General features: G+C 38.6%; 1 long non-coding RNA gene across 1 annotated transcript in view; it reads left to right on the top strand.

Moving 5' to 3' along the window:
* LOC113186572 (uncharacterized) overlaps positions 1 to 25,326 on the top strand; it is a 60,037-nt gene that overhangs the window by 18,201 nt on the left and 16,510 nt on the right. The window contains exons 3-7 of the long non-coding RNA XR_003301306.2: positions 5,074 to 5,216; positions 6,799 to 6,904; positions 10,470 to 10,599; positions 19,372 to 19,501; positions 24,744 to 24,847. This is a non-coding gene — a long non-coding RNA (uncharacterized LOC113186572). The remainder of the gene's footprint in view (positions 1 to 5,073; positions 5,217 to 6,798; positions 6,905 to 10,469; positions 10,600 to 19,371; positions 19,502 to 24,743; positions 24,848 to 25,326) is intronic.

Raw genomic sequence — 25,326 nt, 5'->3', positions numbered from 1 at the left:
GTTTAGAGGTCACTGGGCCATCTTCCCTAGGAACTTCCCCTCGGCAGTGGTCTCTCTCCATGTTACAGAAGACAGCAAAAATATAAGTCACCATACATCTGACCAATTATGCAATGCTGTATCAAGGGGGAAATTCCTTCCTCACTTCAGCTGGTGAACAGTTATGCCCTGGAGCTCAGGACGGACATGCCTTGTAACTTTTTAACCTGGTTAGTGTAACTGCCAATATTATTCCTATTCATATAAATGTCTAATCCTTTTTTGAATCTTGCTAGACTATTTGCCTCAATAATATCCCGCGGCAGTGAATTCCACAGGTAGATTATACGCTGCTTTAAAAAGTATTTCCTTTTACTCATTTTAAATTTCTTGCCTTTTAACGTCACAAAATGGCCCTTGCTCTTGCATTAAGTGGCAGGGGATAAAGGCATGTCAAATTAAGCTTTAATTCTCCCGAGCACTCTCTTTGCTATTATTAAAACCTTATCTTCTATATATACTTTCTATTTTAGCAATCATAATCTTGATTAAATGAGATGATTTAAGTTAGTGGTTTTCCACTACTTTGGACACATCATGGGTGCCAGAAAAGAACCCTTATTAATATTCAATGTCATTTATTGGACAAATATTTACTGTGCACCTACTTTTGAAGGAACTGTTTTAATTTTGGAGAGATGGCCTTGAGTAAGACTTATTTAGAAGGACCTAATTTTCTAGAGAAGGAGACATGCAGTAAAATACTGAATAAGTATTTGAAATGCCTGGTTTTGGATGATATTAAGTACAATCAGCCCTCCATATCCATGGATTCTGCATTCTCAGCCTCAGCCAGAATTTATTTCTTGTCATTATTATCTAAATAATACAATATAATAACTATTTACATAGCATTTACATCGTATTGGTTTTTCTATAGAGGTTTATAGCTTAGATGCAAATTATAGACCATTTTACATAAGGGACTTGAGCATGCTCAAATTTTGATTTCCATGGGGTGTCTGGAACCAACCCCACATGGACACTAAAGGAAAACTATATTGGGGGAAAAATTTAAAAGTTCCTGGGAAAGGATGTCAGGGGCCACATTAGTTTACACTGTCAGAGGGCTACTTTCTGAAAAAGGGACAGTTGAGACTGGCCACCAATGAGTCATCTATGTGAAATATCCATGAAGGTGAGCTCCAGGTTCCAGAGCAAGGCCCAGTAGTGGAGGTTCAATCATTTGTTGAGGGCCTGGATGAGTCAAGCTTGAGAAGGACAATCTTAGTTTCAGAAACGATCCAGACAGTGCTCAACAAACCCAGGAGGAGTGTATCTTGTACTGCTGTTTTAACTCCAAAGATTATCAGAGTAGAAAAAGCAAGGGATATAGTTAGTAAGCCTCTTGTTTCAAGATCCAATCATGTTCCCGGGGAACCAGCTATTTGACCTTGGGTCAATCACCTAATTGCTCTCATGCAAAGCATTCTTTACAAAAATGGGCATACAACTTCTTTTCCTCATGGGGATTGGAGGAGTGGAGGTAAGATTATGTGGAAGCTCTTTATAAGCTGCCGAAGGGAGTGAAGATGTTGGTTCTTTTTGCAGGGTTAGGGTTTCGCCAACACTCTGTACTTGGGTCTCTCATTCTTTTTTTTCCTTCCATCCTTGTTTTCCGAGTACCCTGACACATCCCTTGCCTCCGCTCAGAGTCCACCAGTGGCATCCATGGTACTTAGCTTTCTCTCCCAGAGGTGGGTTAAACAGGGTAGATTTTCCTAAGGGCTTTACAAATGGAATCAGATGGAGAAGTCACTTGTTGATACTGTGGGATGGATATGGATGTAAAATAATGATTTCTTTTCGTTTTTGCTTCTGTGTGTTCTTGTTTATTGCTCTGTCTTCTGGGGCCCAGTCAACAAAACTTCTCTGTACAAAGACAGAGTCCCTGCCTGAAGTTTGAAGAGACTCTTCCCCAAACCAACACTGGTTGACATGATCGCATTCCCTGTGTTCAACTTCCCTCTCTGCTCCAGAACCATTTCTCACATTGCCTCTTTTTTTTTTTTTTTTTTTTTTTTAAAGTAAGAGTGAGAGAGAGTGAGAAAGAGGGAGAGAGAGAGAGAACTTTTAATATTTATTTTTCAGTATTTGGCGGACACAGCATCTTTGTCTGTATGTGGTGCTGAGGATCGAACCCGGGCCGCACGCATGCCAGGCAAGCGCGCTACCACTTGAGCCACATCCCCAGCCCTCACATTGCCTCTTGAAGTTATTCTTTTTAATTGCCCCTTTCTTTCTTTCTTTTTTTCCTGTTTAGGCAATTTAAAATAGAGGTATGTGCAGCTCTGCATAATAATGTGTTATAAAGGAATTTCAAGGAATAAATTATTAGGATTGTTTACATGCATGGTTCAAATTTACTGGCAAATTGCTTAGGCCTCGGTTTTATGATGTAGCTGCCAGTTAGGCTCCTTCTGAATAAGACTCTGAAATAGGAGAAGTCGCCCTTTGCTGTCCCTCACCGGCACTTCCTCTGCCTTGTTCCTGCCCTTTCAACACCTCCCTCCTCTTCCACCCCCAAATAACTCTGTGGAGCTGTCAGGCTTTTTGCACCTTAATGTGAAGACACTTTGTGGGTCCTCCCCAGACCTGCCCCCAACAAAGGTGAGGTGTGCAAAGGAATAAATCTTCAATGGTATAATTTTAGATGCTGTGGCAACTGGGAAGGGCAGCTATTTTTGGCTGTTGGGCTTTCTCCTTGACCTGAGATGATACCGCTTTGCCTGCTGCAGCATGGCCAGCCAACCCTGCTTGTGGTCTTTTTAGTGACATGTCTGCCGTTCCTGGGAGTGGCTTCTTTCTTTCCTCACTGAGCATTTCTCTGCTCATTTGGAGTTCTGTGTCTTTATGCAAGGGCATGCATCTATTGACATGTACCCATGTTGGCTTGTCACAGGCTGACCCAATAAGGTGGTGGTCCAACATCTCTGGATGCAAAGTCAGAGGGAACTGACTCCCTTCCACACAGGAGGTGGAGAAAAATTGCTGGTCCAGTTTCTGTGTGTCCCTCAGCCTCCATGCTTTATCAGCTGCTCAAGGATGGTTGAGTGAGTCACTGCTTCTCTGAGCCAGGCAGGTCTCCAGGCCACTGTGTCCAAGCCTTCCCACCGAGTCTGCCTTACTGAAAGTTGTGTGCTCACAGCGGCTCTTCTGACCACCCTGCTTGTTCTCTTCCCACTCAAGTTCCTGATGCAGCTGCTGACTGCAGACCCCCTGTACTGCCTGGGGAAGGGAGTCCGACCCTCCTGTAGCAGATGGGCGGAATAGCTGCAAGAAGATTTGAAGGGGGCCAAAACTAACAGTGCTTCCAGATGAGGGTGATATTAGAGCCAAGATCATCACTGGGGCAGGGTATCTTGTTCTTAGTTTTACAACCCAAAAAAGTACACAGAAGATTCAAAGATCATTTGGGAAGGAGGAATAAAATCAGGGGAAAAAACCAAAAAAATGACAACAGGAAAATGGGACCAGTTTGGAAAAAAAAAAAAAAAAGAATTGAATTTCTTTATGCCCAAAGACAGAAAACAGAGACTTTTTTTTTTTTTTTTTTTGGTATGGAGAGAGCACTGGATCTCTGGATGGTAGTTCTCTTCTCCATTTCCCCTAGCTACAAAGGAGAGAATTCTAGATTTGGGGAGAAAAGGGGGTGAAGGATGAAAGCAAGAAAGGGTGGGGGAGAGGGAATGAGAATGTAAGGAGAGTTTGACCAAGGAACAGAAAATAAGGGAGGATGTAACAAAAAGGAAGAAAACGATCAAGAAAATGTTGTCTTTCCTTATCTGCTACAGAAATAAAGTTAGTAGAAATTTATTTGGAACTAACCATGTCTGGTTCTCTTATCTTTCTGCAGCAAAGATCACCCTAAAATTTATTAACTGAAAACCACACACACAAAAAAAATGAAAACCACAGCAATCAATTTGTACTGATTCAGAGTGTTGACTGGGATCAGCTGGGTGGCTCTCAGGCAGTCTATGGGGTCTGATGGCGGCTGAGGCTGGAGGCATCTCTAAGGCTTCCTCTCTGGTGTGTCCTGTGGTTGATGTTGGTCCTTCCTGTGACCTCAGATGGACAGCTGCATGAAGTCATTGCACATGGTCTGAGCCTCCTCACAGCATTTCATACTAGCCCTTCTTACATGGCTGCTCAGGGGTCCAATGATGAGTGTTCCAAGAAAACAAGGTACGAGCTGAATCTTCCTTTCCAGTCATATGTTCTATGGTCCTCCAGTTACTGAAGTATGCTCAGACTCCTAGGTAGGGCACCAGGATGCCTTCTATAGATTTAAGGAGTGTTAAAGAACCTGTGGATCTGAATTAAAACTGCTAAAATGTCCAATCACAGAGTCAGATGCTTCCAACATCTAACTTCCAGCCATTTCTGTCTAGTTGGAGCTGTAAAATCCCACCAAAGATCCAGTGGAAAGTACTGAAGTATCCATTTGCCAGGGGAGGGAGGTGATAGAAGAGCAAATACCAAGCAGGGCTCAAGATGAACACTGCCTGCTCACAGATCATAGGCAGAGTGGGTAGGAAGATGGGTGGTCACTTATCACTGGAGAGCACTGAAGGCCAGCAGGACACAGTGACACAGTGGCCAACATCCTCTAACTCTGAAGTGGGGTGTTGCCAGTTTTATTCAATCCTCTGTGTTTGTTCTCCATAACTTACCTGCTCATTACCTCTTTCCTTCTGCCTCACCTGGCTCCTACCAACTGTTCTTTCTTTTCACTGAAATATTCTGTTACGGTGTGAAAACTCTTCTGAATCCTTCATACCCCTGGGTCATGACTTTATCCTTTGGGCCATAAAGTCCCATCCCCTTCCCTACTTTTTTGCTGCTCCATTACCATCTTTCAGATCACTGAACTTCTCTCTACTTTTCTTGTCCATTCCTCAGTTGATTACTTGAAACAGGACTTTTTATTTTGTTTTCCTCCTTTTTGGCCACTGTCTCCTGCCTTTTAAATCATATCCTGTATTCGACAACTCATGCCTCTCTTCCCTGCTCTGATCTATCTTATTATAGGAGCCTGTTGCCCAGCACAGAATCACAGGACGTCGGATCCAGGTGCACAGAATACCCCGCACCTCCGCCAGAGACACACAGCCCTCTTCCTGGGGTTGTGGAGGGGGGGCAGTTGTGGCTTGCACCCAGCCAAGGATTTTCAGGTGAGATTTGCTGTCCCATTTCTCACCTTGCTTTGGTAAGCATTTCCTACATTCCATCAACACTAAAATTACTTTTCTCTTCATCTGGGCTTTGAATATCCCCATACCACCCACTGTGGAATTCACTTTTTAATCCTCATGTAGGCTGGGTTTCTTTTCTTATCCTAGTACAAAAACGATAGGTATCCACTACTTCTCTTACATAGAGAAGTAAAAATTAAACAAACATTATAGATAGAAAGATTGTTAATACCTTGATGTGGGGCTTTCTTTCCTCCCTTCCCCAACTACATTTATGCTTTTTATGTTTTTGGTACTGAGACCTGAACCCAGCGATGCTTTATCACTGAGCTACATTCTCAGCCCTTTTCATCATTTATTTTGAGATAGGGTCTCATTAATTGCAGAGTGTCTTGCTAAATTGCTGAGGCTGGCCTCTAATTTGTGATCCTCCTGATTCAGACACCTGATTCGCTGGGATTAAGGCAGGCACCACCACACCTGGCTGTATTTATGGTCGTTTAGAGACAGAAATATCACCCACTCAGATGGTCAGTATTTTCCTCCAAGCCACTTGCTGCTTTGTAGAACCAGTTTTACAGTTCTCTGTTTCCTGGCCCCAGCTAACTGGAGTGGGGCTGGACATCTGAATCCCAGTGGACTGATATCTGCTCTGTCCATGAGATTAAATCAGATGGCACCTTGGACTACAGGTGTGGAACTGGGACGGGATGCTTCCTTCCTTACCTCATATCTGTCTTCAATGGAGCAGTGCTTATGGGACTTTACCAATGACTGTGCAAGATGAACTTTTTGTCTAAATCTGCTTTCCGCACTGAATAATGTATCATAACTTTTTCTATATGTCAAATATTCTCCCAGATTATAATTTTGATAAGTGCCCCGTGATTACTGTTGATGTCTTGATATTTATGGGAGAAGTGCAATTCAGGGGTGAAGCTTGAACTCTGTGTTGAATAATACTGGATTTAAATACCCTCTATGGCCCTTGTTTGCTATATGATTTGAACAGTTATTTAGATACTTTATGTCTTAGTTTCTTTGTTCATAAAATAGTAAAAAAGAAGGTTGAAGTGTATCATGAATCTTAAAGTTCCCAGCACATTGTCTGTCACAAAGGTAAGGGTTCAGTAATGCCACCTGGAATTACTAATAATCATAAACCTGTTCTTTATTATTGCTCATATAACACCCCACTATTTTCTTTCTTTTTAAAAAAATATTTCTATTAGTTATTGATGGACCTTTATTTATTTATTTGTTTGTATGTGGTGCTGAGAATCGAACCCAGGGCCTCACACGTGCTAGGCAAGCGCTCTACCACTGAGCCACAGCCCCAGCCCTGACCCCACTATTTTCTGCACAATTTAAACAGAACTTCAGTGAACAAGTTGAATATTTGTGCATGATTATTCCTTGAGCTAAATGCCTAGAAGTTGAAATAATGGATCAAAGATTATGAACATTAAAAAAAAGTTTAAAAATTGTTTTGTCATGCTATCTCTGATCTCTTCTAAATTGTCCACCATTTCACCCTTTACCATCTTCTTCTTGGCTGCAGATTTGAAGACATTATGTTCCTTTTGTATCCAGGATGGAGTCTGTGCTCATCTTCCAACAAAATTAAAACACTGTCACATCTGACCTTTGAGTGGGGGCTCTTTCAGGTAAATTTAATGAGATCAGTTAGCAATTCACTTACATGCCAGGTGCAGATTTAGTTTATGTATAGGTAAGTCTTATAGATTAGCTTTATATTTTGAGAACTGATTCTTGCATTGAGAGCTTTGGAGCCATTGTAGAAAGAGTACCAAACAGTAGGAAGTCAGATATTGACTAAGACTTACAATAGATATGACATTGTTTCCTCTCTAGAAAATTGAGACATCTGGAATGTAAGCATCATTATTGCTTGACCTTCCAGTAATAACCTTCTACCTGTGGACCCTAGCTGGCTTCAAGGCTTGGAAAAATATATCAATATAAAGTTTTGTGAGAATTGCCTTCAAGTCACTTACAGTGTTGGGAACTTTAGGAAGAAAAGGATAACCCAACAGAATCCTTGACCTCAAGGAATGTACTGGGAAAATAGATATGTACATAATTTTTGAGCAAAGGAAATTTTGCTAGAATGTATGTAGACACCTGTAAGAAAATTTCAGAATTAACTACTTCAAGAGCTGAGGCTGTGTATTTAGCCATTTAGTCCTTGATGATTTTGTTTTATTGGGTCTTAATTATAGATTTAATTTTTTAAAGTTTCCAACAATGAACAACTGGCAATTTTTAGGTAAAAATTCAGATTTTTGTCTTACCTTTGAAAAATGGAAGAATAATATGATGTATTAAGAACTATGTAATGTTATGAACGACCAATAAAAAAAAAATAAAAAAATAAAAATAAAAAAAGATTCTTTCCTTTTCAAAAAAAAAAAAAAAAAAAAAAAGAAAAATGGAAGAATAGGCAATAATGATCCCCCATTTCATCATAGCAATAGTGAAGAAAGGCTGACCTTCAGGCCAAGGAATAAGATTTCCTTTTTTGCCACAGTCCCTACCACTCCCTACTATCTTGTAATGTACTACTTCCCTCATTTGTGCTATCTGTGTATGCCATATGATTTATGGTTGTGACTTAGCAGAAGGAGGCCCTTGTTCTTTCACAGGGTATCAGAGAAAGCTCAGAAAAATCTGGTAGAAGGGAGGCCTGCAGGCTGAGCAGGGATTTTTTGTGTTTGTAGATAGACAGTGAAGCACTGAAGGCAAATGGAATAGCTTGTCCAGAGGTGTGGGGCTTGAGCACAGAAGGTCCACTTGGATAGTGACACCCACACAGGATGGCAAAAGAGTTTGGTATTTGAGGAAAGGGGTTCATAAAGAGGGAGAACTAGTGAAGTATACACAAGTCCCAGGTCATGCACAGCATGGCATACCAAAATGAAGACTTTGGAATTTGGCCAACAAGAATTAGATGGAATGGTGGATAGGATGACAGCTAACATAGTTTCTAACAATGCCCTGCATCCATGCTGGTGCCATGCCAACCGTGTCGTGTGCAGGACCTCATTAAATCCTGACTCCAAGAACATGAGACATGTACTGTCACTGCTGAGAGAGTTCAAGTAGGGAGAGATGGGTTAAATGACTTTCCCAAGGTCACAACAAGTAAATGATAAAGCAGGAAGTGGGCCCACAGCCTCATTATAGGATTTGCAACCTTACTGTTAGTGTCCTCTGCTTCTCAGATGGATCAATGCTGTAGAATAGGTACTCTGGCATTAGAAGTGGGTGCAGGAGGCTCAGAGAACTGGGCACTGGAGGCCACTGCCATGGCCATGCCAGAGAGACAAAGGTCCTCCACCAAGGAGGCCTTTAATACTAGCACTGAGGAGGGGTGAATGTGAGGAACATTGACCATGGGATCTTCCTTTATGGAGCCTGCCAGCTCTGGAATTTTTTCCTCCTCCTTTAAATTCTCAGAGTACTCTGTGTCTTTTCCCCAGGTCCTGCTTGTGTCATGTACCCTAACAGCTGTTTGCCTCTTATCACATCTAGTATATTTTGAGTTCCTTAAGGGCAGGAGGAATTATTCTTTATTTGCCTTTATATATATATATTTGCATTGCTGAGCACAATGCCTTGGTAAATGAATGAATTCCAAGATTATCTTTTTCAGATCATTTCTCCTCATGTACACATTTTTTAGAAGTTAGTGGCAAGTTAAATACTCTTTCTTTTAAGATAGAATAATTTCCTTACACCATCTACTTGAAATTATTTTCAAATACAAGGAAAAGTAAGACCAAGAAGTTGTTATAAACAGCAAACCCTTTAAGAGTCAATGTCACATTTATTGCTATAAAATATTTTTCTCTCTGTGTTCGACATCTGGTTCCCATTACATACAGTATTGGGTACTTGAGTTCACCAGCCATTTTGCATACCAAGCAGCACGCACACAAAATCCCCACCGACATCCGCCAGTACACATTTGCACCATGTAATTCTTACTTTACATTTACAGACAACCCTTCTGTAACCAACTTAATGCTTACCCATACATTTTTGAAGTTATGTTTTCATATTTACCTTCAGGACCAAATTGCCTACATCTGAGAAATTAAGAACTACAAAACCCTGAAGCCTTTGCTTTCTGTCATTGTATGGCCCCAACTATCTATAATCTAGCACTGAAGTCAATGAAACATCTCAATCTTAAGTCTATATTTCCTAGTTACATTGACCCAGAAATGAGAAACACAATATGGAATGTTTGCTAATGAGTCATGAATTTCATTATAATTGCTTCCATATTCAGGATAGCTCCCTTAAACCATCTAATCTTGACATATCCTGCTACAATCCCATGTGTTGTAAATGATTTTGTTTTATTTCTTAGGTTACTGTTAAGGGCTTATTTTCTGGTTCATTTCTTTTTCTTAAAGAAAACCACACACTTGTGTGAACCCGCACACACACACTCAGACACTGTGCATACAACAGGCCACTGTGGCTTTTGCCTCAATCTGTATTTTTTTAAAAAATAAAATAATTATGAAACAAAAAAAGAGCCCTCATCGTTTGGTTTGGAAGTAAAAATAAACACTCGTGAAGACAGCCGAAATATGGTCTAGTTTAAAGTCCTCATTCAGGTCTCTGAGAATTAGAGCCAGAATTGAGCAATGGCCCAGCAAACAGCAATCTGTCCCCTCCACGGACCTCAGAATCCATAATGGAATAGACAGACACAACCAGCATTCAGTACAGTAATAATGGAAAATTAAATACGACTTTTAAAAACTGCTCACATTATAAAGTGATCTATTAGCGTTATACGACTTCAGCACTTAAAGTGACTGATTCTAATTGCAAGATTTGGCCCACAGCAAGCATTAAAGAGCTGCAAGATCTTGAAGGCATTTTATCTCTTTTGGGATATTTTAAAGTGGGTTTTCTTTGGAATCAAGCTTTATTTCTGCTGCACAAAAGATTGTGCGGATGAAATGTCTCAGATAGAACCAGAGGTAATTATAGATTTTCCTCTTTGATTTCAAACTGTTTGTCCAACAGCCAAACTGTCTTACTAAAGCATGCCTGTGTGTATTTCCCCTTCTTCTCCATCTTTTCCAGGGATTGAACCCCAGTCTTCACACAGGCTAGGCAATCACTCTATCACTCAGCTACATCCCAGTCCATCCTGTGTCTTTACAAAGTGATATTTTGTCTTTACAGCTCATGGGTGTTGCCCTGAAGAAGTAAGGCTGGATGCCCTTCCCTGAAGAGCATTTTCAGCAAACAGAGGCACCCTTCTCCTGCACCTGTTACCACACTGTATCCTTCAGATCATCTTCTGGACATACTGGTGGGTCTCTAAGATGAAGCTACCATGCCATAGTTTAAGCTCAACTAGTTTGACAGAAACTAAAGTTCTTAAATTGTCACACCACTATGGGAATCTTGAGCACACACGCTTCTCAGATGGATCTACTAAAGAGTTTTCATGTTCCAGAATAAGAAGGAAGAAAATAGAGGCATGCCATTCATCTTTGAACTTGACTTTATATTTATGATATTTATAGTGTTTTAAATAGTTTTCATCCTATTGACTAGAGGAAGTTTAATAACTAGATGGTATTGAAAATTGTAGTTCTTTATGTAAGAGAGTCCTTTCTAAACTTACATGTTTAAGCAGTTTTTACCATGTGCTATACATACATGGATATATTGCTGGTGGTTTTCAGATCTCCCAGATAGTAGAAAAAAATCAATGACTTTGTTTTAGATTTTCGATGAGATAACCCACATTGTTATTCTTGTAACCAACAGTGAAATCTTAGACATGTGATTTAAAATCTCCAATAACACTGGTGGAGTGTGAACATCAACAATATTTTATTTTAATTGTTTACTTTTTGTGGGGTTGGGGATCAAACCCAGGGCCTTGTGTGTGCTAGGCAAGCTCTCTACCACTGAGCTACAGTCCCAACCAATTTATTTATTTAAATGAATATTTATTTAAAACACTTTTTTTCCCCCTAAAATTGGCATTATTCTCAAAAGGACAACTTTAGGTAGAAAGAAGTTTAAGGCATTCTTACTTCTTATAAATTTTGCTAACTAATCCCTGTAGCTTGTAATTGCTTTCTGTCTTCCAAATCCTCAAATATGCAGAAGAGAGCAAAAATGCTTGTTATTTACCAGGTAGAAAAAGAGAGGAAGAGAAGATTATAACTCTTGGTACTGTGTTTATGGAAATATCATTTTGCAGATATGTTTGAATCAGACAAAGATAACCCATTTATTTATCTATCTAATTTTATTCAATGTTGAAGATCAAACCAAGGGCCTAATGCATACTGGGCAAGCACTCTACCAATGAACTATATCTCCAGACCGCTCCCATCAAACTTAATTTCATCTATTTATTTATTTATTTTTGGTACCAGGGATTGAGCCCATAGATGTTTAACTGCTGAGCAACATCCCCAGCACCTTTCTATATTTTATTTTGAAACAGGGTCTCATTAAGTTGCTTAGAGCCTTGTTACGTTGTTGAGGCTAGCTTTGAATTTGCAATCCTCCTGCTTCAGCCTCCAAGGCTACTGGGATTATAAGTGTGCACCATCATTCCTGGATTCCCACCATATTTTAGATGCCAACTGAGCCATACAAAAACAATAAGTGCTTAGAATTAGGGTACATACCATTCCTGTATGCAGTGTAATGTGTGATTATATCATGTAATCATTCTTATCTTTCTTAGATATTCAAGGAACATATAAAAATAAAAATATAAAAAATGTAAAAATAAAATTCACTTGCTTAACAATTACAATGTTTAATTTTAAAATAGTTTAAGACTCACAAGAAGTTGTAAAAATGATTTGGAAAGATCTCTTTGTTGTCACTGTCTAGTTTCCCTTGAAGATAACAACTCACTTAACCATAGTACAATGTCAAGGTGGGAAATTGATTCAATACTATATTCAGTGAGAGATCTTATTCAAATTTCAGGTTTTATAGGCACTCTTTTCTCGGTGTGTAGACACAGGTAGAAATGCATAAAATTTCAGAAATTCTTTAGTTTTGAGGTGCTAGAAATGGCTTTGCACATGTTGGGTAAGAACTTTCCCACTGAGCCACATCCCCATCCCTGATAGAGCAGTCTTTAGGGAGCATCTCTCAACAATGAATATTGATGGTATGCAAGATTCTTAGATGATGTGGTTTTATGCATCTTGTGGTTGACTAATGAGGAGGTAGAGCTGGTTGCATTAATGAAGTTTCTTTATACTTAATTGCTTTCTCTTTCCATTAATGAACTAATAAAATAATCAACCCTATATCAAGTGCCAACTGTGAGCCAGCCCCTTTGATAAACTGGAGATAAAAAGGTGGAAACATAGACTCCGCTCTCAAAGAACTTACAGGAGGAGATTGAAAAAAAGTCCACAAGTACAATATAATGTTGCATACCATAACACAAATGAAATAAACCAACACTGTAAGCACCTAAAGGTGCTCAGCACTGTGCCAGGCATTAGGAAAAAAGTGGTGAATGAGAAGCATGCCTTTTTTTTTTCTCTTAATCTTATGGAGCTTACTGTAAAGTGGAGGAGAAAAGCAATGATAACAGCACACACTGACAGTGGGTTGTGGTTCTGAGCTGGTGGGTCCTAATTAGATCAAGGGGTTTAGGAAAGTGACTCACATGGTCAAGGTCAGCATCTCAAGATGTTGAGATCTTAATGCAATCTTTGGACCAACAAGGTCTCACTCCACTTCCTAAGATCTTATATGGGATCTTCTAGCACTTGCATTTTAGCAGATGGCTTCCTATCATAAGAGCAGTCATTGTTTATGAGAGCTGATTCAAAGACTCTTTGATATCATACCTGATAGCAGATCTTTCCCACTAGATGCTGGAAGACCTGATATTAGGCTCACAGAGGTCATGAGATGGAAAGAGAGAGTCTTCTTACCATCAGTAAAGGAGATGTGGTTTCCTTGAGTGTGGTATGCACAGGTAGGCTACATGCAGGGTGTGATATTCCCCTGAGTGTGGTTGGTAGCTGGTGATGGAGAAACTGCTGTATATTTCTAGCCCAACAAATTAAGGATCTTTATTCAAAACAGGACAACACCATCATTAAATAGGCTTTTGAGATCTGATTCCATGTCTTTCCTGCTTAACACTTTCAGTTGCTTTGCATTGGACTTGAATGGCTTCCAAAATTCCTACTTAACAATAAAGTCTATAAGGCCCCACCTATCCTTGAACACTTATGTCCATACCTGAGCCTCTCCACTTTCCATTCTATCATCAGTTCCTGGAGGCTCAGTCATGCTGGCCTGTTCAAGGTTCCTTTAGCTTGCCACACTGTTTCCAGAAATACTTAGCTCCTTCTCAATACCTTCATCTATAGCCCCATTCTTTAGGCTTCTATTTCAAGATTTTCTGCAATAAAGCACTTATATATACATTGTCTCCACTATATGTCCCACTTTATCCTTACTTACACTTTGTGCACATAGTAGAGTATGCTGTTTTATATTCAGTGGTGTGAATACAAAATATTAATTTCCTCTATTAAACTGTAAGTTCCATGAAGAAAAGGATGGTGTCTACTTTATGATTATCTTCTTAAGGCTCAATAGGTATTGGTTAAATAAGTTATTAAATGAATAGGTAAAAAAATGACATATACCTTCCCCCCCCCCCCCGCGTGTAACTGTAGGTAATGCTACATCTAAATTTAGAAGTATTTATATGCTATTCTGGGATCATTCATTTTGGACTCACTTCTGGGGTTTTATCATTCTCAAATTCAGGCAGCTGTAGTTTCTTGTGAGAAGCTATGGTTGACATGATTTTGTTTATTCCAGTGGCTTCTGCTTTGGATATACTATTTGTTGTAGTTTTCATCTCAAGACCACTCCAGCAAGGACAAAACCATGCATTGAATGCTCAACTCTTACTGAAATGGTGACTATTTCTTTGCAAAGAGTGGCCTAAAGCTGCTTTACTAAAGAGTTCTGAGCATGTTTTTTTTTTTTTCCCCACACAGCAGTATTGAGCTTGGGAGGTACCATGGGAAACAGGCCCATGCTTCCTGGTGAGAGTATATATCTGCTGCATTTGAGATCCAAATCTGGTCTTCACTGGCTTCAAGAAGAGAAAGGTCATTACTGGGTGAAGGAGGCTTATTGTGGAGATAAACATCCCTGTATCTGGAACAGGAAGAAAGAGATAGAAGTCAGGGGACATGTCTGAAGAGAATTGATTTTTAAGCTGCATTCTGCATCTACATTGGTGCTGAGGGTTGGGGAGATAGGGCTATGTAGCATGAGCTAAGGCTGCGGTCAAGGAATTGATGTCAACAAAGACCTGTGGGTTGTTTGCTGAAAAAACTCAACTAAATATCTGGATATAAAAACTCATATCTCTTAGAGTATTCAATTTGTGAACTATGAGAAGAGTGGTCAACCCCTGGACCCTCAAATTTGAATATTCTAGATAATGACTTCAATTCATGGCTGAGATGTACCCAGTGCATGTTGTAACCTATCCTAGATTTTCTACCTTATTTAGGTAGTAAGTCATGATACAGTGTGAATTTCATGACTTACTTTCTAGGTTTTTAATCAAGATATGCATGTGTGTGTGTGTGTGTGTGTATGTGTGTGTGTGTGAATGTGTGTGTGTATTTAAATCAGTTTGTTAATCTTTCCCAGATATATATCTAGATCACAAGACTTGTTTATGTGGAGAGCTGTGACATTCTAAAGAGCTTCTGCGGGTGGTGGGTGGGCAGCCAGGGAATAGGCAGTACTACATTCCACATGGGGGTCAGCCTTTAGAGGCAAAGCCCTGGGCACAAGACCCAATTTTGCATTTATAAATGTGTGACTTCATGCAAGTCATATAACTTCTCTGACCCTCAGTGTCTCTCCACTCACTTTGGGGTAATGATAAAATTGATTAGCTCATTTATCTGATAGGATTATTTACCTAAGGTAACTTATATGAAAGAACTCCAAACATCATGAAAAAGAAGCATTAGATGTTTTAGAATCAGTATACTCTTGAAGGATTTTTTTTTCAATTGTCACCTAATAAATGTATACATTTACAGTGTGCAATGTGACAGTTTGAAACATGAATACATTATATTAGGATTAAATCAGGGTCATTGATTTATCCATCGCCTTAAGCACTATCATTTCTTCAATGTGAGAACCTCCAAAATCCTTTCCTGTAGCCATTTTGAAATATGCAATATATGATTGTGATCTGTTGATCTGTTGTCATCCTATAGAACACTAGAACTTATTCCTTCCAGTTAACTGTACCTTTTTGCCTATTGGCTAATCTCCTCCCATACCGCCTTCCCCAGCCTCTGGTAACCACTATTTCACTCTCTACTATTTTTTTTTTCCTCTAGGCACTGCTCTTCCTTGGGGATTGAACCTAGAACCTCATGTATAATAGGAAAGTGCTCTAGAAAGGAGAAACAACCCCAGCCCTTTCTTTAAATTTTATTTTGAAGTAGGTTCTTGCTAAGTTGCTCAGAATGGCCTCGAACATTCCAACTTCCTTCCTCAGCCTCCTGAGGAGCCAGGACTACAGGCATGTGCCCCTGCAGCCAGCTGCTCTCTACTTCCACGACATGAACATTTTTAGGTACCACATAGAAAAAGTATACCTTGAAAGAATGTGACAGGTGATATAAGTTGAGTGGAGGAGACCTTAGCTCAAGGTCATTTGGAAGTTCACAATGACATATTTCTAATATGACAGTATAGTGAGACATTGAACATTTCTAAGAGCAATGAAAATTTACTTATTATGTTGCAGGTTTTCAATTTAGAAGGTAGTTGAAAGTTATAAAGCTTAAAAGTAAGCCTCCAAGATGAAGATTGATAGAAAGTTTTGATTTTGAATAAGGAAGGTATAAAGTGAATGTTTATGAACTATTTTCTGGTAGGTCTTTTTGGGCTATATTTGTAAATTAGTTAGCATTAGAATTTCTTCCCAGAATATAGTAACAAAATTACCTTCAAATGTTTTATTTAACCTGGCAGTACCTAGAGAAACTAGGGGAAATGAAAGCTCACTTACATATAACCAAAGACTCTTAAAAATTAATATGACAATATGACAAACCTAAAAATGTACATCATCTGGGTGCAGTGGTATATACCTGTAATCTTAGTGACTCCAAAGGCTAGGGCAGCAGATCTCAAATTAGAGGTAAGCCTTTGCAACTTAGAGAGACCCTATCTCAAAATAAAACATAAAAAAGACCTTGGAATGTGATTCAGTGATGGAGTGCCCCTGGGTTTAATACCCAGTACCAGAAAAAAGTACATCAAAGTCAGTATTAAAAACCATTAAGATCTTTTTGATATAAAATAATTTTCTAAAAACTCAAATAGGATTTGAGTTTTTAGAAAATTATATCAAAGAAGACAGGGATTCGCTCAAAAAATGAGAAATTATACCCCATCTGATTCAAATGTATGATATGTCAAGATCATTGTGTTGTCATGTGTAACTAATTAAAACAAATAGTAAAAAAAGAAGACAGGGATTGATTTTTTTTTAGATAACATAAATTTAGGAAGCATTTGGTGGGTAAAAACAAACTGGGCTATTTAAGACTGGCAGGGAACTGAAATGTAGAATCAGAAAAGTAATTAACATCTTCCTAAGTAACCTGCCATAAAACAATTTGTTTTTTTTTCTTCTATTTCTTTTTTTTTCTATCATTTTTTTTTCTCTGTCTAATCTCAAGATCCTCAGGAACAAAAAGGAAACAAATACTAAAGTATTACACAGATGGCTTTGGTAATGCACCAACTATAAGTGATTGGATTCGTTGGTTCTCTGGTCAAAACTTCAGTCAGTAGGTACATGTAGGATGCTAAAGAACATTCTCTTGCCATGAGAAACTTACAAGATCCAGTTGAAAAGATAAATTTTATTTTGAGGTGGGAGGAATGATCTACTAAAAGATGACCAAATAACCATTGTGTAGGAGAAGATTCATCCACCCAAGGAGGGGCTGAGTAGGTGATCCAAAACTAATTGGGAAGATGAAATACACAACATTGCTTGCTGGGCACAAAGTAACCGCTGGACATTTTTCCAAAGGGCCCAGTGCCTGAGTGCTGGCATTTGTACTTTGTACCTCATCCATTCAGAGCAACCCTGTTGGCCAGATGCCTCTTGAATATCAGGGTACTGCTCTCACCACTACCTGGGAAATCCATTTCCTTCCTCTTGAGTAGAGTCCTTTGCATGAAGCTTAACCCACAGTTGGGGTTGCTTAACTCAAGCTCAGAAAGCACACACTGCATCTTTAAGAAATAGTTTACTCGTGAATCAGTAAACGTACTAGACAAAGCAGCTATTACTTATGCATTCCTGCATACCCGGCAAGGTGAGAATAATAGAATAAACATCATATACTTCATTATGATATCGGTTTACACTTCCAGGGTACACAAAAAGAGGCCATTTCATCAAGCTAATTGCCTGAAAGTAAAAGAGAGAGAACTTTAGCTATTAGTCTATTATGGGGCTTTTTTCTTAATCACAAATAGGGGCCATGTGTCCCTGGGGGGATGTGTATTCTAATTTACAATTGAACTACAGATCAGAGCAATCAATCTTGGGCAGCACTTTTACAGTGTAATTGCTGCAACATAACAAATAAAAAAAAAAAAAAAGAAAAGAAAAGAAGGAGAAGAAGAAGGCCTAGGCTGAGCTTCTGCTTGAGGTAGAGATATTTCCAGGCACTAGCTCAGGGTGGGAGGGAGAGAAGAACCACCGTGTACATGAATATGCAATGAGGGCTCATTAGCGGCCTAGTGTTGCCATGACGAATGGCATTATCCCCGGCCTGGTGCTGCCTAAACATGAATTTTATAACGACCCATTTATCATGACTTGTCATGGGTTTCTGTACTGTGCTTTCTTCCAGCTCACACACCTTTCCCTATTATGGTGGAAGAAATCTTTCCTTTTATTATTATTGTTTCCTTTTGTATTGATTTCTGGCTCTTTGAAGCAAGTGTTCAAACAGGAGCAACATGCTAATGAGTGATTTGCAACTTTCAAAGTTGAAGAACTGAAACTTGATTTTTCATTCCATCTTCACTATAGGCATATCATGGGGGGTGGAGTTGGGCTAAACTTTGAGAGGAGTTCCCCCATGGTGAGCTTTGAATTGTAGCATTTTGACATGACAATGATTATTATTATTTTTAAAAAATGATAATGAACTAAAGTATTTTCCCTTGGTTTATTTTATTCCCCTTTTCTGTACTTCACCATTCTTTCAATAACTTCAATGTACAACTCAAAAAGTTTTGATGTCTTTTCCAAAAATCTTGGAACTATTACAAAAAAGTATAAAATTACAATATCTGAAAGTTTTTAGTGGTTGGCATATCAGCACATGAGTTGATTTCTCACTTAGAAACCTTGTTATATTGTGGGGAGGAAGATTGCCCAAAAGCTTGATCTTTGATGACAGCTTACCAATAACCAAAATACCTGAAGGCAATCTCCCATGACAGACACCATGAGGCCTGTAGGGACATTCAGCTGCCACAGAATTGCCATTTGCAAAGGCAGGAGTCTTTGCCATTACCCAGGAAGGAAGGTCGCGTATGCATGCAGAAAAGTCAAGTCCATCAGTCAGCCAAGAATAGGGTCCTAGATTGGCAGAAGCACTCTTCTGTGGTCAGAGAAAAATCTGGGGCTTGATAATTTGTCTATCTTATAATACAAAGAGCAGTGCTAAAACTGGTTCTTGGATTCAAACAGGCAAAGCACCAAAGCAAAATGAGTTAGAGTCTGGTTTAGTCATTCTAGTATATAATTTATAAAGACTCAATAGTTTTCCAGCTCTCTTCAGCATGGATATCTCTCCTGTGATTCCATATTCATAACAAGGACACTTTTACATAGTGATATTATTTTTTATAACAGTGCTTTTTAAAATTAATGTTAAAATATTTTGTATATTAATAATAATTTTATTTTTATAAAACATTTTGACTCTGCAGAGTTATTTCACCAGATTCTCAGGTTATTATTTCCTTTTTTTTTCTTTATCCACAGCTAAGGGTCAAACCCAGGGCCACATGAATGCTATCCAAAAGCTCCACCACTGAGCTACACCCCCAGCACTATTTCCATTTTAGAGAAGAGAAAATGGAGGCTCAGCGGTAAAGTGATTGACTGCCTTAAGGTAACAGAGAAAATGAAAATGCTGAGGCTCACCATCAACCCTCTAGATCCTTAGGTCTGTACTTTAATGTATCCAAAGTCACAGAGCAGAAATTGTTCTTAAAATTTCAAATTCAGTCATCAGGACCTTCAAGGATATCAAAATATGTGGATGCTCAAGTTGTTTGTATAAAAGAGTATAGTATTTGCATATAATATACATATATCCTCCTATATATTTTAAATCATCTCATCAGGAGTGGTGGTGCACGTCTATAATCCAAGCCACTTGGGAGGCTGAGGGAGGAGGCTCACCAGTTAGAGACCAGCAACTTAGTAAGACCCTATCTCAAAACAACAACAACAAAATAAATAAAAAAGGCTAGGAATGTTGCTCAGTGGTTAAAATGCACATAAAAATGCAGATAATAACCCTGGGTTCAATCCCAGGTATCTCTCCTCACACTGAAGAGACCTGGAAATCTCTGGGTGACTTATAATACCTAATACAAAATAAAATATTAGGTAAATAGTTGTTATACTGCATTGTTTAGGGAATAATAACAAGAAAAAGTCTATACATATTTAGTACATACACATTTGTTCCTGAACACTTTTTGATCCATGGTTGATTGAATCTGCAGATGCCTAGCCCATGGATATGAAGGGACAACTGTAGTCTATTTTAGGATTTAGTAGTGAGTGAATAGATTGGGAAGGAAGCCTACTGAAAAGATGGTTGTCATTTACCCCTGAGAGTCTGTGACTTTGACATGGCTTACTAGAATTGAAATTAGAACATGCATGTCAATTAAAAGTAAGTTGCCAATTCCCTTCATTTAAGCTGAATTATACTTCATCATTTTAAAAATGCAGATATGAAATGTTTTGATAAAAACTTGGTACAATTCTGGATAGTATTCTTGTATTATAAGACTATTGGATGTTAGACTTAAGTTTCTGAAAAATATACCCTTGCTTTCCCTGTGAGAGAATTAAATGGGATTTTTAGAAATGATTCTGTGAAGAAAGACTTCAGATATTGGCAAAGGATGTTTTAAAACACTGTGGTTGTGACTAAAAAGATAAAGGCTGTGTCTATATGACACCTAACATCTGGATAAAAAAAGGAAAAATAGTACTAAAAACCCCCCATGTTTTGTTTACTTGACACTTACACATCTGGAAATTTAAAAACATCTGGGATTTTTAACTCATCCCCCCCTCTTGGGTTTCATCTGGGTGTACAGAAAGGTGAAAAAAGAAACTCAGTACCATTAATATGAAATTAGATAAAATTATTGCATTCAACTAATCTGAAAACACTAATTATTTTATTTAACATAATATATAATGAATAAAATTCCACATCATGCAAGTAGATAAAAAAAGATGCAATTAGGTGATTTAAGAAAAAAACTTGGCTTAAAGCATATGTAAATCTTGATTATAGTTTAGACATTTATTTGAGCAAAAATCTTTTTAGGTCCTGAGACAACCGTTTTCTCTCTTAGGGAATAGTTTCCCCATGTTTTTTGAGGCTCTGTGTTTTGACAATAGTAAAATTTAGTAAACACTTAGTAACATGTGAGTTACATCTAGTAATAGACGTTTCCTTTGCCAAATGAATTATCCAAGCTGATAAAATCAGTGTAAACCCACTCTCAGCAGCCTTCTGACATGCCCAGGAATGAACCCCAAAGAGAAATCACGTGAAACTGAACTTCAAAGACTTTGTAGCAGTGAAAAGCACCTTATGTGATTGACATTGTGTGTGTGTGTGTATGTGTGTGTGTGAGATCTCATCTAAAAAGTTATCATAATTATTGAACATTTCCTCTGTAGCCTATTCTCAATCCAATCAGTTATAATGAAAATAGTCTGCTTGCTTTTTATAGTCTCAAGTTTTCAAAATGATTAGTGCTTCCTTGAGATATCCCATTAATTGGACACACAACCCAGATGAAAAGGCTGAAGCCCAAGAGTATATGAAAAAACATAAGGTTGTTGCAATTTAAGTGCCTTCAAAAGATCTAATTTGATTTTTAAAAGCAATTCTGCAGATGTGAAAATTAAAGGCACGCAGAAACAAGATATGGTTTAATGACTGTGTAGGTTAAGAAACATTTAAAGGTTTTAGTAGCCTTACACCAAAAAAGAATTTTTTTTTATTTAGCTGTTAGCTTGAAATGATTTGGTCCACAACACAATAGAAATTGCTGGATTTTATGGGCCACTATTTCCTTTATTGCATGCCCCATTTTTCTCCAATGTGTTTCTGAAGCAAGTTGATATTTCTGTCTGCAGATTTTCAATCCCAGTCTCCGTCAATCTGATTTCAAATTCTAATAAAGTAAGTCTCTCCACTTGGTTTGTCTTACTGTTTCATCTATGAGCCCATTCCCCATCTCCCCCCACCCCCACAAATTGTGCATTTATTCCCACTTAAAAAAAAAGAAAGAAAATTTTTAAAAAGCCCTTTGCATTGGCTCTAATGACATCTTCAGTCATTAATGAGTTAATAAAAATCTCAAAATCATCTGGGCTAGATAAGGAGGAAGAAAGAAAAGTATTGTGCTGTAATGACAGGCTCTCAGGCTGCCCTCTGAGATGTCATGGGTCAGTCATGTTAAGAATGTGTGCGTCCAATCATCTGCTGATTTTTATCAGCAAGCCCTCCAGCAGGAGCCCACAAGAGCCAGTTTGGGAGTCACAATGAATAAACAATGGCTTTTTGGATTGTTGGGGGCTGTGTAATAGAGTGAGAGGTTTATATATACTAAAACATGATGACATTAGCAATCAATATACCAATTACTGGACAAGTTATTGCATGAGGCATTCACGTGTCTTCAGACATGTAGTGGGGAGAGTCCTTGTGCACAGAGGCAGACACAGGTCTAGGACCTGAGGCCCTGATCTAAAAGCTAAGCCCAGATTCTCTGTCTGAAGGACCTCAGACCTGAATGATCTGAATCACTTAAGGAATTTATTAAAAACACAGATTCCTGACTCTCCTTCCTAGCCATTTCATCTCAGGAGTCTGGGAATAGGGCTGCTAGGGCTTGGTGATTTTCACAAAGGCTTCAGGTAATGCCGATCAGGCAGGTGAGAGAACTGCTATACAGTTATGATTGCCAGCCCAGCAGCCTCAGTATCAGCTAGGAGCTTGTGAGAAATGCAAATGCTCAGGCCCTTCCCCAAAATCTGCTTGAAGCAGTCTGCAGGTGGTTCTGATGCACTTTGCAGTTTGACACTCGGGTTTTAAAATTAAGATTCTCACTTTTGGGCCCTTCCTGGACAATTTGTCTCTCCAACTAGTTGGCAGGGTAATGTTTGCAAATGATTTACTTATAAAATTAAATTAGGGTTGATCTAAGATTATCTTTATAATCATGTTATGTTCATTCATTTGTACATTGCTGGATTTTCTTGAATGATCTTGATTACAAAAAGGGAAGGATAAACATAGACCTAGTCTATTCTTTAAAACAGAAAAGGAGGGTGGATTTGTAAACATTTTTTAAAGAAAAGAAAAGAAAAGAAAACAGGAATCCATAAGGAAAATGAAGCTTTGGTTTGATGTATAACTAATATTTGTCTGGGCATTATATGCCATTTGGGAAGCCCACGGGCCCTTTGTATAGATGAATAAGATCTATTGTTTTTATTTTTAATATTTACCTGCTTTCATCAGGAGAGAAGAGTGATATGGCTGGCCCAAGGTTGACATATGATGAGAAGGTACATGGCAACCATCTTCTTGTAGCAGGGGTAGAAACTTCTTTTTATTTTGGTTAAGAGTCTTCCTGAAGGGGAGTTTGATAATCTTTCACAAGAGATGGACTAGTTTGCTAGATAAGCCCTAGCTTAAATCAATATTCCACAGAATATGTTTCAAAGAATATGATTCTAAGCATTAATACAAAAAAATAAATAAATGAATGTCTGGTGTCAAGTGAGAAACAGTAGGCTAAAGTGAATAAGATAGGATTGTGTCCAGTGGGGCTACCCATGCACTGTGCATCTCCAGAAGAGGTCACTTAAAGGATTTGATCATCAAAACCTTTTTATGAAGAGCAATCTTATAGAATTTCTGTCTCAGGATCAACTTTGAGGACTCATGAGTTCAAATATTTAAGATAGCAAATATCTGCATAAAGAAGTGAGTTCTTTGTGTTTTATAGCAAAGAAACTTTTTATTATAATTCATTAAATCCTCTGTATCTGGCATCAGGATTACTTATGTGATGGCTTTAAGCCAATAAGAAGGTTCATGTGACCATCACCAAAGAGTTAAATAAGTTGTCTTGTTGTTGATGGTCTGGCTAAATTATCCCTGAGTTGTTGGCATATCTCCCAGAATAGGTACTCATTATATAAAAGAAAAGAAAAAGGAAGAAAAAAAAAACCCTTGGGTTTTACTAATGAGATTACACTGTGTTTTTATATATGAAGGATAATTTCATCCTGATTCCTTATAAGTACCCAGAAACTACATGCAAAACGAGATGTGTCTCTGACTGAGCCTGATGTTGAAAAGTATTTTTACCCCCTTTCATGGACAATATTGTCCTTGTCCTTTCCACCTCACTAGGTTCCATGTGGCCATGACTGTGGCAGTCCTCTTTGTCCCGAAGCTGGCTATTTCTGAAGGTGATGGAGTTTGAGGGTGTATTCTAGGGAGATCAGGCCAGTGGGGATTTTAAGCACATCACTGGTTGTAAAAATTTTTTTCTCTTGAAGTTACTGCCAGAACTGTGCATTAATGCCAAATGTTAATTCTTGCTGAGGACGTGGTGTCTTATAAATGTTATGAAAGAATATCATTTTCCCTGAAGAAGTGAAGGTACTTTTAAGGCCATGTTAAGAAAGGGGCAGGTTTCCCAAGTTACATCTGCAGGTCACCTGCTTGCCTATAAATTGCTTCTAGGGCTCAGTGCACCCCTCCCCCCATCGTTACACAATAGTTAGGAGGAATTCTCGCATGGGAGACAGAATGGAATGCCACTGACATTTGAAAGATGTGTAAACATTAAAAACAAAACAAAACAAAACCTAAAATGAGAAAATCCCACCCATCCCTGCTAATATTTGTCATCTTTCTACACAGTCCTAGGAGCCTATACAAGATGCAGAACTCATTAGGATGTGTCCTGAACTAAAAATAATAGAGCAGACTCGACTTTGGGAGGTCTTAATGGTTTTTTTTTTTCCATCTCCTTTGTAAATATATCCCTGTTGACACCACATGTGCTTCCCAGCTTTCCAGGCACAAAGCGCTTGCATGAAGGGATTCGCTTTGCACCCTGGCAGAAAGGAGCAGAAGTTCAGCAAGTGAACCGAGATCTACCCAACTGCTTGTCTGGTTTGTTATGTAGTTGAATATTTCTCCCCTTTATATTCTTTGAAATGTTTTGAATTAAAATAGCTTACTCAAGGTCACTGAAGGCATATGGTCCTGCTCAAAACTTTAAACAAAACATTAGTTTTTACAACCTTTTGTAATTTGGTATTGTATACAACATGGTTATATGCAGAGTTTCTGTAATCTTTTCAGTGGGTGACAGAAATATAAGAAGCAAATTTATAAGCCATTTAGTGAAGCATTTAATCAATTTCATGCATAGGAAATAACTCCGATTGCTTGGCTTTATCAATCTTTCTCTCCAGCGGAACTGGAGTCAATGCGATCACCAAACACAGCCTGGGTGGGGGAGGGGGAGGGGGGCAGGGAATGGGCAGGCGCCTTCTCCTACGTGCACATGGAAATGTCAGGGACTTCTGAAGTCTGCCTGACACTGTTACCAATGTCTATGAGCCTTCTGGAGGCTGTTAATGTATTTC

The sequence above is a fragment of the Urocitellus parryii genome, chromosome 6, assembly GCF_045843805.1.
Source record: "Urocitellus parryii isolate mUroPar1 chromosome 6, mUroPar1.hap1, whole genome shotgun sequence".
Classification (NCBI taxonomy): Eukaryota; Metazoa; Chordata; class Mammalia; order Rodentia; family Sciuridae; genus Urocitellus; species Urocitellus parryii.
The sequence above is the reverse complement of the archived record's forward strand: the minus strand, read 5'-3'. Positions and strand labels throughout refer to the sequence as shown.